The 18,429-nt window shown below is 37.9% G+C and overlaps 1 protein-coding gene across 1 annotated transcript in view; it reads left to right on the top strand.

The window, feature by feature from the left end:
* The window catches only part of LOC129148813 (autism susceptibility gene 2 protein-like), a 523,371-nt gene that overhangs the window by 331,648 nt on the left and 173,294 nt on the right, over positions 1–18,429 (top strand). The gene's annotated exons all lie outside the window — the stretch shown is intronic.

Genomic DNA, 18,429 nt, shown 5'->3' with positions numbered 1-18,429 from the left:
AGTGAAGTTTTCTTATCTGTTAACCATGGCAATACAATTGCCTACATTCAAGTCTCCTAGTAATGTTAGGTTAGTTAATATGTTTATAGTCCTTAGAACACTGCCTAGTCCATGATAAGTCCTCCATAAATATTAGCTTTCATTATTTTTATTTTTTATTTTTTTTATTTTTTTATTTTTTTAAATATATTTTATTGATTTTTTACAGAGAGGAAGAGAGAGGGATAGAGAGCTAGAAACATCGATGAGAGAGAAACATCGATCAGCTGCCTCTTGCACAACCCCTACTGGGGATGTGCCCGCAACCAAGGTACATGCCCTTGACCGGAATCGAACCTGGGACCCTTGAGTCCGCAGGCCGACGCTCTATCCACTGAGCCAAACCGGTTTCGGCATCATTATTTTTAAATATATATCCATCTGTTTTATAACAGTTTAGCTTCAAAGGCAGGCTGGCATAGCTTCAAAATTATTGTGTAATTGTGAGGTATATTTAATGAATTTATTGTTAATGTAAAATGCCTATAACCGATTTTTCTGCCATATAAGAAATACTAGTATTTGCATTTTTAACTCAAAGCCATTTATTAAATACCTTAGTAATATTGATTTCTGTTATAGTAAAATATTCCTGTAAGTCATCATCATCCCCTAGAGTCTATCAGGGTTTTCAGTGCATATTTAATCTTCATTGTCAAACTAACACCAACTTCACTGAGAATTTTAGTTACAGGCTTGAGAGAGAACAAACTGTCCATTTATTAAGAAAATATTATATGAGGTATTTGCTAAGGTCTGAATGTCTGTGTCTCCCCCCCATCTCCCAATTCATATGTTGAAATCCCAGCCCCCAAAGGTGATGGCATTAGTACGTGGCAAATTTGAAAGGTGCATAGTTTTGAGAGTGGGACCCTCATATATGGGATTAGTGCCTTATAAAAGAGGCTGTGGAGAGATTCATAATTTCTTCTACTATGTGAGTTGCCAGGAGAAGTCTGAGACCTAGAAGAGGGCTCTCACCAAACCATGGTCATGCTGACGCCTTGATCTTGGATTTTCCAGCCTCCGTACTTGTGAGAAATAAATGTTTGTTGTTTATAAGCTGTTCCATCTGTGATAGTTCCTTATAGCAGCATGAAAAAACTAAGACAGTATTTATTTGATAAAGTGAGAGAAAAAATGTAAAGGAACTTAGAATTTGAGAATATAGTTAGCATATAGGAAGTAAGTTAACATATAGGAACACATACAGTTAGAAACATGATGACAAGGAAACATAGTATTTCGAAACAGGATTTTTGTGTGTGTTTTTTTAAATAATGATGGTACTCATCAGGAGGAAAAAGTATGAGTCATTAGTCAAAATGAGTGTATGAACTGGGGATATGAAAATGCTGATTAACAGTTGTTTTGGATAATTGGATTTTTGTTGGGATAGCTTCTTCTGAACAAAAGTGCAAGAGATTCCACAGCTCATGTAATTTTATAGATTAGAAATGAAGGCCTAGCTAGTCAAATAAAGACCACAACATTGGTTGGTCAATGTGCAAGTACTGAAACCAGGCTCCAGTGTGCGAGAAATAACTCTTTAACAGAGCATAGCATGGAAATGGAAATGAACTTGAAATGTTGATCTCAACTCTAGGAGTAATTACTGCCCCCACCTACATTGTATAAAGAGAGTCCAGACTGTTCTTAATAAAATAATGTTCTTGTTTTATTAGTTAGGAGTGAAGAAACTCAACTTTAGGTCAGGTTTGGGCATGTTGGGCATGTTCAAAAGGTAGCATGTTTGTGGATCCAGACCACTGGACTATCTCTGGGCCTTTTCATCAAGGCCACTTTTATGTTTAGGCTCATATGCACTTTAAGAAAGTATTTGATCTATGTAGACCACTGTAGAAGGCATTTGTATTTAGGGTATTGATTTTTAAAACTACATGGGTAAGGTATAGTGTCTTTGATTTGGGGACAGTACCTGAATTGCAAAAAGGGGGCGCTGTGCTACTAGGCTGAGAACCACTGAACTTTATGGTTATCCACTTGTGCATGCTTCATCCCCCCCCTGCCCCCCCCCCCCCCCGCCCTCCCTTTGAGAGAAAGATCCATTTTAGGTGGCTTTTTAGACTTTGGCTTTATGATTCAGAGAAGTGGTCTTTTGTTGGGTGAAACTTAGTTTGTGTGTATGAAGGCATGCTTTCTTTTAAGGTTTGTGAGTATGCTGTGTTTTTTCCCCCAGTTGTTTTATTTTTTATTATTGATTAAGGTATTACATGTGTCCATATCCCCTCATTGCCCCTCCACCCTACTCCCATACATGCCCTCACCCCCCAGTGTCTTGCGTCCATTGGTTATGCTTATATGCATGCTTACAAGTCCTTCGGTTGATCTCTTACCTACCCCTCCCCCCACCCCAACCCCATCGCAGCCTTCCTGCTGTAATTTGACAGATGTGAGTATGCTGTTTTAATCCTTAGATTTCTGGTATCCAAGCAGAAATATATATTGAACTAATTTGATACTACAGATAGAAAATTAATCTACTCTGAAGAAAGGGTCAGGTGGATTTTAGATCTATACCCATTTTTAGCATCCTGAGTATTCTGAGAAGCACTAGGATATAGTAAAAAATATGTTAGTAATAGGCTCAGCCAACCCGATTTTCTGAATCTCTGCTCTACTAGCTGTATGTCTCTGAGTTTGCTTCCTTTGTCAGCAAAATAAAGCTACTTATACCTGCTTTACAATTTTTTTAAACATAGGTATAATTGACATAACATTATATTAGTTTCAAGTGTACAATATAATGATTTGATATTGGTATATATTGTGACATGATCTCCACAATAAGTCTAGTTAACACCCATCATCATATGTAGTTAAAAAGTTTTTTTCTTGTGATGAGAACTTTCAAGATCCACTCTCCTAGCTACTTTCAAATATGCACTGCTGTATTAACTATAGTTACCATGTTGTAAATTACATCCCCATGATTTATTCATTATTTATTTATTTTGTAGTAGAGATCTTAGGGTTTTCTATATATAATATCATGTCATCTGCAAAAGTGACAGTTCTGCTTCTCCCTTTCCATTTGGATGCCCTTTATTACTTTTTTTTGGTTGCCTAATTGCTCTGGCTAGGACTTTCAATACTATGTTTGATAAAAGTGGTGAGAGTGGGCATCCTTGTCTTGTTTCTGATCTTAGAGGAAGAGTGAAAGCTTTTCACTATTGAGTTCGATGTTAGCTATGGGCTTGACTCTAAGGTTTGCTTCCTTTTTCTGCAAAATAAAGCTTATGATACTTGTTTCACAATATTTTGACAGCTTTATTAATATGTACTTTACATACCATAAAATTTACCAATTGAAAATGTACAGTTCAGTGTTTTTAGTATATTCGCAGTTTTGTAGCCATCAATCACCTTAGAAAGAAACCTTAAACCATTACACATAAATGGACTTTACATATAAATTAGATTATATAATATGCCATGCTTTGTGACCATGTTCTTTCACTTAGCATAATGTCTTCAAATTTCATTCATGTTGTGGCATGTATTAGAAGTTCAATTCTTTTTTATTGCCAAATTATGCTCCATTGTATGGATATACCACTTTGTTTATCCATTCCTAAGTTGAGGGACACAATTAATGTTTTTGTGAAAACTGAGTGAGAGAGAAAGTAAGTAAAGTACATAATGATAGCTTATACATAGAAGCAATATACAGTATATTATTGTTTTTTCTTTTTATCTGGTTTGGACAGGCTTTTTGTGTGAATTACAGCAGCTCCTCTGGTCTTATGAGGCAAGGAAAACAGTCTTATTGAGTAGACCATCTGTCTGCCAGTTGTCTCACATTGGGTCTTAATTCATTGAAGATCCTGGTGGGCACTCTAGTTTGATACTAGACTTCACACTGCTTTTCTCAGCAGCCAGAAGTGTTCAAGTGTTACCAGCAGTGCCTGTCATTATAGAGGCTCTCAAAGTAACTGTAAAGAGGATTTTGAAGAGATTGAAAGGAGCATTGCAGCTTACACAGATGTCAGATAGTCTAGTGCTGATCCTCATTCTGAACCTGAGTATTGACATCAATATCAAGCTGAGGGTTAATTATGTCATGTGCCATGATTGGAGGAAAATAGGGCTTTGGCATTTCGGTGCTTTTCTGACTCTATAAAACACAGAAAATTGCTGAGAACTTACATGATGTCAGAAAGAAAGTGCATGTTACATATATGGGACTCTTGCAAAAAAAAAATAGCCACTAATTGTCTGAGTTTAAGGTTTTGGAATTGTGAAATTCTAATTGATTACTAAATGGCAAGTAAAATTCAAATTGAAGTAGATTATTGCCAAAGGCCAAAGAGGTTATCTGAAAACATTGATTTCTATTTTGTTGGCTGTGGAAATACTATGGAACTCAATTATTAAAGTAGTATTTCTGAAATTCTACTTAAGATATTATAAAAAGAAATTTCTAAAAAGGCTCAATTGTTATCTACTAAGCAAATACAGTCAGCCCTTTGTATCTGTGGGTTCCACATCCATAGTCAACAAAGTTCGGATGGAAAATAAGTTTTTTAAATGTTACATTGTTGCTGATATCTACTATGTAGTTAGGCCTATGATGGTTACATCTATATTTAATTTGTACAGACTTTTTTGTCATTATTTCCTAAACAAGAAAGTATAACAACTGTTTTCATGGTATTAAATTTTATTAGGTACTAAGGCCTGGTGCATGAAAATTCATGCACTTGCAGCGGTGGGGGGGAGCAGGGGGAAAGGCGGGGGATCCCTCAGTCCTGCCGCACCCTCTTGCACATCCTCTGGGACTCCTTGGGGATGTGCGCCTGCTGGCTTAGGCCCGCTCCCCATGGGCAGCAGTCAGACATCCCTCTTGCAGTCCGGGAGCCCTCACTCCTTACCGCCCCACCTACTCGCTGCTCCTTACCGCTCGGCTCACTGCTCCTTAGCGCTGCCTCTGAGCCAGGAGAGGCTCCTGCCACCACTGCTGTGCTCGCCTGGCTTCTGGCTGAGCAGCACTCCCCTCATGGGAGCGTCTGCTCCCTGGTGGTCAGTGCACATCATAGTGACCAGTTATTCTGCTGTTTGGTCGATTTGCATATTATCCTTTTATTACTTATAACCTTATATGCCCTTCTAGTGGGCATCTTCTTTCTCAGGGTCCACACCCTGCTGGCAAGCATTCTCAAGAGAACTGATGCCTATGGTCTGTGAATCAAAGATATTTCCAAAGACTAGGAACTTTACTGCCAGTTGCAATCAAGAAAATTGAAAATATACGTCTAGAATGTAAGCAGACTGGTTAAAACACCCCAGATACAGCATTATTTTTTTTTTTTAGTTTTCCCAAGAAACCTCAGCCATATAGATATTTGATAAACAGGAAAGAGATAGAAGAGGATTATTTCTATTTCTTATGAAGGGCTAGGCCTTTTTACCTGTGTTGTCCCTTAGCCTAATCTCTCTTCAATACTTCTGTCTTGTTATTTCCATTTAAAAGCAAGAAAATTGAGACTCATTGAGATGGAATTGCTTTATATCACCACATTAAGTTGTGATGCTGTCTTTTGAAAAGGAAAATTCAAAATCATATATTCTGGTTGATATTATCTTATTACTGGCCCCCTAGCCTTATTGTAATTTGAACTTACTTTCCATTAGAACATCACAAATTGAGTGAAAAACAAAATGGATGATGGATTTAATCTAGTGTGTATGTAATGTATGTAATGCAGTACATGTAAAGATGAATGAAAAATTCCTGAAAGATTGTTTCCCTTTTTTTCATGCCTTAGTATTAATAAAATATGCTGAGTGTTGCCCGCCCTGGCTGGTGTGGATCAGTTGAATGAGCATTGTCCCATGCACCCCAAAAGGTCTCCAGTTCAATTTCTGGTCAGTTCACATGCCCAGTTTGTACCTTTGACCCCCTGTTGGGATGAGAATGGGAGGCAACCAATCAATGTTTCTCCCCCTCCCCCCTTCCCCTTCCTCTCCCCTCTCTCCCACAAAAATTTTAAAAAAATATGCTGAGTGCTTACTATCATCCAATTACTGTGTCACATGTTTCTTATGTTTCATCTCTAATTCTCATAACCAACCTATCATATGGGTGCTGTTTTTATCCACATACTTCTAGAAAAGGCAGCTGAGGCTTAGAAAGTTGAAAACCACTTGCCTGTGGTTGTGGAGCTAGTGACAATTAGCAAAGCCATTGCTTTTAACCACTGTGCAATTTTCCTTGCCCACTAAACTACATAAAAAGGTTTACTATAGTTACCTCTCAGTTCATGCTACCACCAGATACATGTTCTAAACCCAGAGTTGATTCTGTTTAAAAATATTTGATTATTCTGCATATTATCCAGAAAGTTGCTACCTGAGTTGGATGTTATCTTCTCTATGAACCTTCCCTGATACTGTTTTTCTGTGTGTCCTTGAAGCACATTGTAGCCTAGCCCTTAGGATTTCCCCTGCCTATCCTCTGGACATTTATAGGAGGAAGTTGTCTGGTTCAGTTGTTAGCCTTTATTTATATTGCTAGCACTTTGATGATGCAGGGTGCATAGTAGATGGTTAATAGATATTTGTTGAATTGAATTGGATGTTTAATAAATGTTTGAATTTAATTATGATATTTACTTTCTGGTGAAGGTCATTGCATGCAGACTCTCAAATTTTCAGGCTGGGAATTGATGATTTGCTCTTCCTATAAGAGATCAGTTGAATGCATCCTTGAGGCTGAATTTTTCTTATTGCTCAGAGCATATGGTATTATTTTTCTCTTGAAAGAGTGTCAATGATACTGCTATAGTGAACAAAATAAAAATATTTTTATTCTATTAATTTAAAAACATTACAATGTCACACAGTTCTGCAGCGTACTTTGTGAGCAGCTATATCCCAGTGTTTAGAAAATTAGATTTTCAAAGCTGTACTTTATTGATATATATGCTTTATTGATAGATATGAAAGTAGCATGAGCAAATTGAAAGAACATGGATTTTTGGAATTATGTACCTGAATCAAATTCTGGTTCAGCCAATTCTTAGCTTTTGACTTTGGTCAGAATACCTAACTTTTTTTTAGCATAGTTTACTTATTCTTAAAATGGGAAAGGGACACATTGGCGGATTTGGGGGATGCCTGCTATATGACTTCTATCTCGTCTATTGTTCCAAATAAAGACCAAATGACATTGATATGTGCTCTATATGCATTTCATAGAAGTTTGAATAAAGAAGAGGGAGAGAGTCACCAGTAGATGGCAAAGACATGCCATTACACTCAGTACTGTATTTACATATTTAATACAATCCCAGCTTAGAAAGGGCCATTTGGGAGAAGATTATAGAAGTGAGGATGGTAGTAAATTTGTAAGGAAGACTTTTTCTCAGTTCCCACAGTAATTGCTTTAGATATCTATTTTAATACAGAATTCAACATTGTTGCAATTTTATTTACCTCAACTCAGCAAAAACAGTTTTACACAATTGCCAAGGGAACCTCATTAAAATGACATCCTAAGTTTGCTCACCAGCCATTTTAACTAATTATGAGCTCTGATTATCTTGACCTCCTCCAATCACTGAACCATTTGTTTGAGTTACTCAGAATCATGGTTTTTAGTAGGTTTTTTGTTAGGTTCTTAGAGTTCCTGTTATGGAGCCAGACTTCCACGAGCTGCTTCGTATCTGGTGTGACTTTGAAGCTTATCCTAGAAGATACTGATTTTGAGAGCCTTGATTAATATTAAAGTCAGATATTACTTGACTGAGCTAAATTAGCATTTGAGTATATCATCAGATTGCTTTTCTTGCATCTTTAGGCCTTTTTGGTTTTAGAGTAACATGTAATTTTTCATTTTTTAGAAAATATGAAGGATTAAAGTTTCTGAGATCTCTAACCTCTGATCAGGATTACCTTATTTTTTTTTTTAAGTATGGGTTTTTTGGGTTTTTTTAATTGATTTCAGAGAGAGGAAGGGAGAGAGGGAGAGAAACATCAATGATGAGATAGAATTATCCAACTGCCTCCTGCATGCCCCCTACTGGGGATTGAGCCCACAATCCAGGCATGTGCCCTGACCAGGAACCAAAGCATGACCTCCTGGTTCATGGGTCAATGCTCAATCACTGAGCCACACAGGCCAGGCCAGGATTACATTTTTATTTCATCAATTTGTGCTCTGAAATTGCAGAGCTATATAGGACCGATGCTACTTGATAGGGTAAGTGGAACCACTGAGAGCTGAGAATGGGTACGATGAGCCTCTGGGATAATGTAGAGTGGACAGTAGCCATCCGTAGGCATTTGATTCCTTTGAGGATTCAGTAAATCCACACAGTTAATTAACTAAAGATGTTTGAAAAACAGCCAGTGGGATATAAACACTTTTATTCTTTACTAAAATGACTGCAGGAATCTGACCAGAAGAGGTGCTTTCAATGCAAGTTCCTCTGGGACTTGCAGTGAGAAGTTGATGACTCGCTCTTCCTATAAGAGTTCCTCTGGGACTTGCATTGAGAAGTATGCTTTGAACTGATTTTCCCCTTTAACAGGGGTTTATTAGGGGCATCCCTTAGCTATGAACTATAAGAAAAGGGAGCAGTTTAGTTGTTTCAGAAAGAAAAAATATGACTTTAACTCTTAGCTATTTATATGCTGGGTGGATTTGAAAAATTTCCGCTCCCCTATCTGGAAAATTGATTTTAAGGACCTTAGATTTCATTTAGAAAGAAAATTATATTATTTTAGTTATTTAAGTTTTGGGTTACTACTATATTTATTTGAAGCTTTTAATATATTTTCTCTCCTCCAGGGATACATTTGTGTTTTTCCTCTTTCAAAACTGTTTAAAATAAAAATTTATACTTGTGGTGTTTATCGCTTAAATATATTTGTGTTACCTATATTTCTTGGTATAATGATACAAAAGTTATACTAAATTTTAAAAATGAAAGTAATAAATGCTGAACACTCACTAAATTATTACGTGGTTAATGTGCTTTCAAATGGAGGTAGTTCATGGGCAACAGCAGGTGTACTAGGACTTCCCCTCCAATACCAGCAAGGTTTCAACAGTTTGGAGGGAGGAGGTTAGTTCTTGAGTAGTCAGCTTTTTCATTTACCTCTGTGTACTATTTAAAATTTACATCCAGAGAATCACTATAAATTAGTGAAAAGTACACTGCACTTCACTAGGAGTTAACATGCTGGCTTCAATATCTACCTTATGTGACCTTGGGCGTGAGCTTTTGTCTCTCTAGGTCATAGTTTCCTAGTAATTAAAATTATACCCTTGGACTGGATCTTTGTTCCCTGTTGTGGGCTTTCTTGGGAATTGTGGCGGTGTGCCGGGAGCTTTATAAAGTCACAGTGCAAAAACCCAGCAGATGTACCTTCCTGTTTTCCTTCCAGATCTGTTTTACTTGAAGTTTGAGTAAAATATCAATTTATACTTATAGGAATGGGCGAAAGTAGGTTTACAGTTGTGAGTACATGAAACACAGAGTTTATTCTTGTATTATGATTTATTAATTAGTATATTATTTCTTGTATTACAACTGTAAACCTACTTTCGCCCACCCTTGTAAATTGAGGACTAAAAGGAATTCATATGTATTCTTAATGGTGTTAAAGATGTAACACCAAAACTAAGTGAAATATTATGCTAATAGCAGGCCACTGAAAGAATCCTCTTGTTTTATGTTCACTCTTTTCTACTGTTAAGGAAACCTTGTTGGACACATTTGAAGATCACTATGTTAGATAACAGCTAAGTCTTCCTATTCTATCTATAATAATAAAAGGGCAATATGCTAATTAGACCAGAAGTCCTTCCTGACAAAGCTGGGGTCTGAGTGAAGCCCATGTCCTGGGTGCCTGCTGGCGGCCGGAGGAGGGAAGCCTGGTCCCAGTGCCGGAGGGAAGCCAGTGCCTGCAGCCTGGGGAAAGAAGGCCTACTCTTGCACAAGTTTTCATGCATTGGGCCTTTAGTAGTTATATAACTGTGAAAACATTTCCATTTTAATGCCCCTCCTCCCTCTCCTAAATCATTGGCATATTCTAAAGAAGAGTTCATGGATTTTATTTACATGAAACCTATCTCAATGATGTTTGAAAACAACTCTGTTAAGAGATCTTGTCCTAAAAGGAAGGTACTTAAGTATTGGAACTGGGCGCCGGGCAGCGGGGGGGTGGGGGGGGGGTAGTTGGGGAGGGCAGCAGAGAGGGCAAAGAGAAATGCCATAGGCATGGTAGATACATCTCATGCCCCTTTCAAGTGCCTCTGCTTCAAGAAAGCGATGCTTTATTTCTAATGCTCATTATAGTTGTGTTCCTTGTTTCTTTCTTTTATTTTAGTCTGCATTCTAGCAGAATGGAAATCCATGTTTATGAATTTAGTATGCTGTATTTTTTTCCCCCTTTCCTCCTATCTTCAGCAACAATATAAGTACTCTTGATGGCAGCTGCTGTATTAAGCCCAAGAGCTTAAAAGATTAAAGAAACCACTAACAGCAGTCAGGAGGAAATTTAAGGGCCTGCTTTTCTGAAGGCTTGAGTTTTCATTTTTGTGGTTGAGTAGAAAATTACAAACAGGTTGTGTTCAGCAGCTGGGTTGCTCTTTAACATCTGGGGAGACCCAGCCTTCTGTTCATTTCCCATTCACTGGAAGGGTAGCCGGCCTGAGGTAGAAACTGTAGGCAGGGGCATTAGAATTCTTTGTGTGTATAGTCATTAGAACTTCTTTTTTGTAGACTTTTTTTGTTCTTTTTTTTTAATAGAAATGCCTCCCTTGTCCTCCATTCTTCACTGTCTGTAGGGAGCTCTTCACTTTAGGTCAGTTGTTGAAGAGGGACCTGAATGATATTATATAAGGACCTCCCCTGAAACCGGAATTGTTTGATCTCAGTGAATTTCTTCTTTGGAGTTGAGAACTGGCCTGCCCCTCCATCTCTGCATATATCTCACAGGCTCTTATACTGAGGATTTAGTCTGTGACTGCTGGAGCCCAGGGAGCCCTGCCTCAATAATGCATGATGAGGTCAGTGTCTGCAACACATTTTCTGCTTCTTCCTTCAGATACCTGGTTCATAGAGTGAGTCTGAGGAAATCATGAACATACACTGATTTGTTGGTGGATCCCTAAACACAATTAAACAATGTTCTTAATAACATCAGTTTTTTATATATATATATTTTGTTATTTTTTTTTATAGAGAGGAAAGGAGGGGGATAGAGAGTTAGAAACATCGATGAGAGAAACATCGATCAGCTGCCTCCTGCACACTCCCTACTGGGTATGTGCCCGCAACCAAGGTACATGCCCTTGATCAGAATTGAATCTGGGACCCTTGAGTCTGCAGGCCAACGCTCTATCCACTGAGCCAAACTGGTTAGGGCATAACATCAGTTTTTCAGGGTAGACCTGTTTTTTACTACACCATTTCTCTTTCATTCACCTTCATTTTCCCCATTGCAATTAGAATTTTAGGGCCCGAGCAGGAGCCTTCGCACTGAGCACATAATCATTTTGTCTCTATTCCCTTGTGATGTAGTGGAGCGGTGGGGACTATGGCAAACTGCAGAGAGCTTATTTCTTCTTAAGGCAATCAGAGCTTTTTTTTTTTTTAAATAATGTGCTGGTCAAATAAAACAGGCCTAGTTTAATTGCTATTTTGGGGCAACTTCATTATTTTATAGATGAGAAAAGAGAAGCTGAGCGGAGTTTTGTTTTACTCAAATGGCAAAGCTGGCCAGTGGTCCAACCAGATCTAGATTGTGTTCCTGTTGGGCTCTTTGAGAAAATTAAGTGCTCCAAGTTCAAACATCAGTGTCACTGTGGTCCTATGTGTGCACTGAGCAGGGTTTCATGTTTTGGACCCTTAATGTTTCAGTATTATTAAAGTTAATCTAGCTTTGGAATAAACCAAATGGATTTTGGAAATTGTAAGAACCCATTGTGATGGCTGAAGCAGCTCTTGAGTGGAGCTCCCAGACAGATCGATTTGCAATTGTTCGGTAACACCATGTGAATTTCCCTGGATTTCCAAGTAAATACATTTTGCATATTGCTTACAAATTGCTTAGGTTGTCTTCATGAATAATGAAGGCTGTGCTATAGGAAGCTGAAGACTATGAGAGGCTTTCAAAAAACACCAAAAACCACCTAACAACTCTATTATATTCCTTTGTTTCTTTTGCTTGTATTTTCTGTAGCCTCAAGGGTTTGTGTGTGTGCTGGAGGGTGATTGGGAGGGAGGGTGCTGTTACAGGTTTCTCACCATTTGTGTTCCTTTACGCTACTAAAGGGCTAGCCTGTTAGACTACAGTACACACTCTGGATAGTGCTTTCTTCTATGCTGATCTTTGCTGTGTGTTTTATTATTAGTAGTACTAGTATTAGTATTAATGTTAGTATTAGTATTTAATCCTTATTGGAGGATGTGCTGATTTATTTTAGAGAGCGTACAAGGGGGAGAGAGAGAGAGACAGAGACAGAAAGAGATAGAGATAGAGAGGACATCGATTGGCCACCTTCTGTACTTGCCCTGACCCACGATCGAATCTGCAACCTAGGTATGTGTCCTGACTTGGCATTGAACCTGCAACCTTTCAGTGCATGGGGTGACACTCTAACCAATTGAGCCACACTGGTCAGGGCTGCTATGTGTTTTATTTCATGTTTAACTAAACATGCTTAGCAAGGGGCTATGCTTCTGTACTTTAAGGGGAAATCACCTTTGCCATTAATACCTACTATGTACAAGGCACTGCAGATATCTCTGTGATTTCCAGCAGCTCTCCTCATAACCTCATAAGTATCTTTTTTCCACTTTTTAGGTAAAGAAAACAGAGGCTTGAGATAGTGTTTTTCCTAATTATACACCTGGAAGGTATAGAACTGGCATTCTGATGCAAATCTAATTTAAGCCTAGTGGCTATTCTAAAATGCCAAGGCTGCTTCTTGCCTTCTTTCCTTTCCTTCACCTAGTGTTTTTGACTGGAATCTCATCCAAAGGAGTTTCCACATTCTTTTTACTAGAATATGGCTTTCAGAATTTTTTTATTCTAATTCACACAGTTAGAAATACAGTTTATATCATGATCGGGTATATGTTCTCACATATGCACATGCAGGAATGCACATACACATCGATGCTTACATATGCACATATAAAACTAAACGAAGTTGCATTGTCCTACCTTACTATATGCAGCACACTATTACATGCAAAACACCCTACCATTTCTTTTCTCTCCCTTTCTGTTCTCTCCCACCAGCATACACACAAACACACACACTCTTACATATATGGTGGTGATTACCGACTAAATTGATTTTATCACCAAGGTCCCCTGTAGTTGAGAAACACTGATCTATAGGGGAGCTCTCTAAGATGGGTTATGTGCCTCCCAGTCTCCCCCACAGGATTTTTAGACTAATCCATTGGAGCATAGTACAAAATAGTAGAAATTATGTTTAGATTTATTGTTATCTCCAAGGAAGACACATTAGAAGTTGCTGATAAGTAATACTTCTGAGTGGGTTATAAGTATATGGAATACTCAATCTGTGGGACAGTCAGTGTTGTGCCCTGTTAGCTGTGCAGTTGTCCAGAACAGGAGAGTCACAAATGACAGATTCCTTTGACTTTTCATTCACTGTGTTGTTCCAATTTGTGTGGTTCATAAAGTATGTTACTGGGCTATATTATTTATTTTTTATCTAAACGAACCCTTATAAAAAGGACAAGTGATTTTTTTAAAATTCCTTGAACGGAATGAGAAAACACAAGGGAACAGCAGGAAAATGGCAGAGCTCATACTTCATTCTTTTTAGGAGCTCCTTATCAACTATGCTGCTAGTTATGAACAACAACTATGTAATGATATATAATAAGAAGTTGGCCAGAATGTTGAAATTATAAAAAAAAAAATTGGGTGCTTAGGTTTATACTCATGATCATTAATGATTTACCTTGCCCTAAGTGGAAGTTGTCCCTTGAGATATATTAGCTAATACCATTATGTTGGGTAAAGCAATAAATATTGTGTTCATTTTATCTTTATCACCTTTTAACATTTTATTTTGTAATATGCACAATCCATCAGTGCCAAAAAATAACTACATACATATCCTGGGAATGTGCTCAAAATTTTAAAATTATGATAAGGGTTCATAATCAGAATCATGTGGAGATTATTCTGGTGTGAAGTACTATCATTAGAAGTGTTCAGTAATTCTTAATGGGTCTTTTCAGGTGTAGATGAAGAGAAGAATGGAAAGACAAGTAGGAAGCAGAGGATGTCTGTGTACAAATTAGGGAATATCCCACCTTAAGGTTCATTTCCAAGCGCGCATGGTTTGGTGAGCAGCCTGTGCCTTTATGAATATAAAAGTCCCCTTTTCCCTGGCAAAGCAGCCCTATGTTATGACACATGGCCTGGCAAGTGGTGTGTGCTGGATTTTAGCCCCCTTCATCCCTTCATCCTTCTACAGGTGTAGCCTACAGAAATGAGTGCATGTAAAGTGCTGTGATGAGGTACTAAAAGGTTAGAGGAGTGATGAGGGGAGATATTGATGAATGTAGAAAGCAGCAGCAACTAGCCTCCACTCTTATTTATTCATTTATTCAACTAAGTATTTATTGAATACTTATTCTGTGTCAGCCATCTTCTACTTCAGGAGACAGCAAACTATAGCCGGGCAGCTCAACTCAACCTGGTGTCTGGTTTATAAATAGTTTTATTTGGAGCATAGCTACACTTGTTGGTTTACATGTTTTCTGTGGATGCTCTTGAGCTATAATGGCAGAATTGACTAATTGCAACAGAGATAATATGGCCTACAAAAACTGAAGTATTTTCTATCTGGCCCTCTATTGAAAGAGGTTGTGGATCTCTGTTCCAGAAGATGATTCAATACTTGCTTTTGTTACCACCCCATGGTCATTGAGCCATGGGCTATATGGCTTCTCTCTCCTGGGCCCTGCTTGCCAGAAAAAAACACCTCCATTAGAGCCAGAGGGGCATAGATAAAAGCATTCAGCCAGGGCACATCTATTGCTTAGGTGTCTACACAGCCATGTTGTGCAATGAAGAGAATGAAGGATTAGGGTCTGGAGACTGGCTCTGAAATCACGTTACTGAGTGACCTTTCTGGGCCTCAGTTTCCCTCACTCAAACTATGAAATCACACTAGATCAGTAGTAATTTTCAAACTTTAACCTGCATCAGAATCACCTAGAAGGCTCATTGAACAAATTGCTGCCATCCACCCCAGCCACCCAGGTTTTAGATTCATTAAGTCTGGGGAGATCCTGAAAATTTACACTTCTAACAAATTCTCATGTGCTGTTGCTGGTATGGGGTCTGTACTTTGAGAGCCATTGGGTTAGATTGTTTGTAAGGAGTTCCTGAAAGAGTCATTGGTCATCTGCAGTTAGTAGCCTGCCTCTCTTTGGCATTGGGAAGGGATTGGCTGGGGAGTCCACTATGAGAAATGACATTTGGAGAGGACCCAAACTCTAGATGCTTCTGTGATTTGTAAACCAGACCCATCTTGGACTAAATTGCAAATCCTCACATTCCATCCATGCAAAGGGAACCTCAGGCGTCCTTTTAAAAATCAGTCATCCCACATTTTACCTGTCGCCTCTGAATTCTAGACCCTTAAGAGATCAGTCTTTGAGGACAGTGTGGAAGAGCAAAACCCATTATGGTAGATTATTTCTCATGGTCACTTTCCATCCCTACTCTTATGACTGCTATTATTTACTTTTCTCCTTATTACAGCTCTCATATTGTTTCCTGTTACCATTTTTCTAAATAATCATTTTCTTGGTTGCAATAAACTGCTAATGTTTCAAGAGCTATTGGGAGCTTATCAGTGTCAGAAATTATGCAAGTTGCTTAGAGAATAACCTTATCAGTACTCTAAAAAATTATTGTTGGTATTCTATTTTCCTTACTTTACAAATGAGTAATAATTAAAAATTAAAAGTTAAAGAAGCTAAATAATGTGTGACCTAAAAATTTCAGTATCTATATAGATGACCATCAAAAACCAACTTTCCAAGGCATTTGGCTTTCCCCATCTGGCCCTTCCTCTGCTTCCTCCTCACTGACCAAGCTCATGTTTGGATCTTGGACTATGTTGTCACCTAGGATGGCTCTTTGTTGGGAATCATGAATTCCAGTGTAATTCTGTCAATGCAGCTTAGCAGTTTAGGCCTCGGTAAAGCTATGTCTTACCTCCTGTCTCTGCCAACATAAATATTTTTCTTCTCTGAACCATTTCTATATTTTAAAAATATTTATTAAAAAATATGTATACTTTGTTCCAAATTGTATTGATTTATGTTTCTAGTTTCCTTACTATAAGGTAACCTTGAGAAAAAGTATTTTATATTATTCATTTAGGTTCCTGTACAACCACGTGCTGTGTCTGGTATATAGTAGGCACTCAGTAAGTAACTGTTTAGTTGAGGTAGGGAATGGTAAGAGAGGGGTTTGAATCCAGGTCTGTCTTGTCTCACCGTCCTGCACTCAGGCCTCCCACCACCCATGGCCTATTCATCTCCAGCCTGATCTAGTTGAAGAAGAGACTGTTCAGTCAGTGATGTTATTTGAAAGATGCTTTGTCTAGTTTTCCACATCCAGTATGCTATTAGTGGTGATTTTTCATTTTATCAAAATGCATTCTCTATTTTTCAACTAGAGTTCAAACAAAATAAATTTAGACAACATCCAAAGAACATTTGGAAACATGACATTTCAAGTCTATTTTCCTCTTTGCTTTAAAGAAGTATATACAGCTATAATTACTAATTGCTGCAGTCTAAGTAAAGACAGATGATACATATGTTTGTGACAATTTTCCAGAGGGAGAGCTAAGTAACCAGGCTGATTTTTCCATAATGTGAATGTTATTCACAAACTATTACCATAATTGATGCATCAAGCCACTGTACGGTAAATAATGTGTTGTGTGTGGGAAGCAAGCTAGTAGTCAATGAATATTAAAGAACAAAACCTCATTTTAAAAGAGAAACTGTAATTATAATCATTCTGAATTCATACTGCAAAACCAGTTAAAATTACTCAGCTGCCATTTATCTTTGTAGTTCTGTGTGTTAAGGAAATAGGTATATGAATAGAGTTGTATAGAAATATGTATTCAGACACACATATTTTTATAAAAGGACACAATGCCAGACTTCAGTATTAAATCATTTTTCAAAGACATTTGCTGTAGAGATGAAGTGAACATGAGCAAAGTTAATCATTGGAAATTATATTGATGAGAAGGAGCACAATTTCAGTTTTCTGGTGCTTTGCTTTTGTTAGTCTTTTATGTCTACCTGGAACGTCTTGTTCCTTTCCTTGACCAGATCAGCTTCTGTATTTTTTCCAAACAAGTCATTCATAACAAGTCTTTCATAACAAGTCTTTCTCGTCTACCTCTGATCTCTCATTGCCTTTTAGATGCTCATCAACTTCTCTGTGTGTAGTGTATTGATTTGCACTTTTGGGATTTGTTGTTTTTTAATAGGAGGTCATAAGTCATTGCTTATGTGTAGCATTAGTCTCCTTAACCAGACAGCCACGTAATTGCAGGAAGGAATAGTTCTGTTTTGTGTGTGTATATATAGTTCCTACTTGTGTCAGGGTTAACTTCATGGATCATGGTTAGTGCCCTTCATGCATGTCTAACTCCTCAGAAGTTACTATTGCTTTTTTTGTATGTCAGATGGTGCCTTATTTTTGTGAAATCTTTAAGTTTTGTGCTTGCTTACCAGTGTCTCAAAAAAGTGCTCTAATATAACTGGAAATAATTAGATCCCATTGGATGGAGTTTTTGTCAAAGTTTCCTTCATCTTCTGTGAAGTTCTGAAATCAAAGGGAAAAATACTGCCTTTGTCCCTGGATAGTGAATGTTTCTGATCCATGCATTTTAGATGTGGACAAGGCGATTGAGTCAGAGCTCAGATAGTTTTATATTTTAATATGTTTATATTGATTTCAGAGAAGACGGGGGAGGGAGAGAGAGATAGAAACATCAATGATGAGAGAGAATCATCCATCAGCTGCCTCTTGCATGTCTCCCCACTGCGGATCGAGCCCACAACCCAGGCATGTACCTTAATTGGAATCCAACTGTGACCTCCTGGTTCATGGGTCGATGCTCAAGAGGCGGGGCAAGATAGGTTTATATTTTAAAATACGTCATAGTGTATCTGTTCTTAGGAACCTTTTATAAAAATCTCATCAACATTGATCCTGTTCTTAGTAGTAATCTCAATATATTTTGGTAATTTCCTTTCAATACAGGGTGGGGCAAAAGTAGGTTTACAGTTGTTTGTATGGAAAATTATACAATAATGAGTA

This window comes from Eptesicus fuscus, chromosome 4, assembly GCF_027574615.1.
Source record: "Eptesicus fuscus isolate TK198812 chromosome 4, DD_ASM_mEF_20220401, whole genome shotgun sequence".
NCBI classification, from domain to species: domain Eukaryota; kingdom Metazoa; phylum Chordata; class Mammalia; order Chiroptera; family Vespertilionidae; genus Eptesicus; species Eptesicus fuscus.
This window is presented reverse-complemented; position numbering and strand designations above follow the sequence as displayed.